The sequence below is a fragment of the Suncus etruscus genome, chromosome 7 (assembly GCF_024139225.1).
Source record: "Suncus etruscus isolate mSunEtr1 chromosome 7, mSunEtr1.pri.cur, whole genome shotgun sequence".
Lineage (NCBI taxonomy): Eukaryota > Metazoa > Chordata > Mammalia > Eulipotyphla > Soricidae > Suncus > Suncus etruscus.
The window spans coordinates 114,245,012-114,246,428 of NC_064854.1; positions in this window are offsets into that span (position 1 = coordinate 114,245,012).

Consider the following 1,417-nt stretch of genomic DNA (forward strand, 5'->3'; position numbering starts at 1 on the left):
TACCGTCTTCTCTGGAGCCACTCTTCTCTTTTCATCTCTCTTTCTTCCCATCCTTTTACAAGCCTGACTTAACTAGTGTATTTTGCAGAGCTTTTGTCCACACACCCCTTTTAGCTATCCGGCACCTAAACCATGTATGGTAGCAAATTATTTCTGACTTGCGAGGAAGAAGGCAGGAGGAGACTTAATTTTGTATAATATTTGCCATGATTATTCCCAATTAATTAATTAATTGAAGTTAACCAACCTAAAGCTAATATTAATTTTAGCAACCTTTTAATTTTACAAGATGGTCTAGCTAGCTTATCAAATTCCATTTTTTTATTTTTTATGCTGCATGATGGGAGGCACTTGGTGCTATATTTTGGTGACACATAGCTTCATTACACTACTCTCAGTTTTTATGTACTAGAATAACTCATAATAAAATATATCCAAGAGTACTGACATTTAAAAGAAAACCCTCTGTGAAAAATAAACACATCAAAACCTGCATGTTAACCTACAGTGTCAAAGAATAAAGCACTTGAGCTTTAAACAGGGAGAAAGTTCTTAATATTTTAGGGGTGCATTTAAATGTTAGTTATTAATGTCTGTGAAGAATGAATTATAACCTTATTTCTGTAAAATTATAATTTGACATTTTAGAATTTGCTCAATAAATATGGAAGCCACACTTTATATTTGGGCCCCAAGTTGAATCTTGTTCAGTGGACGTCCACTTTAGAGACCCCTGAAATAGGGTTCATTCCACAACTGATATTTTATTGTTCAGAATTTTTGTAAATGGTATCCACAGAGGGATTACAGGAATTATGGCACTCATTTTGTATATATATAAATCCTGCTCAATCCCCTAAATCTCATTTTTCTCTGAGCACTACAGGGAGTACTCTTCAAGTATGATGTTAGGAATAGCTCCCACCTCCCACATATATACCCCAATTAAAATATTTGAATAGTGATTTTACCAAACAATATAACTACATTATCATTAAATGAACAATAAATACTCAATACTATATTCATCAGTGGGGTACAAGAAATTGATCCACTATAAGATATTCATTAAATGACTTAAAAGAACACACTAGTAAAGAACAGTCTGGTGAGATTGTGGAGAACCTGAAATCTTCATATGATGTACAAACAAGCATATCACATTACTTAAGTTGTCAATATAAATTTATATTATTAATTGCTCAGAAGTCAACTCCTAGATATATGTAGAAGAGAATGGGGCACAGATTTCATAGACTTGTATTCAGATATTCACAGCTTTGTTCCTAATAGACAAGAACTAAATGACTACTTACTGGTAAAGAATAACTAAAATGTGGTGTATCCCATTGATAGTTGAATAAATCTTCTAATATATGTTACAAACTTGGAGTACTTGGTATTTGGGGTACCAAGC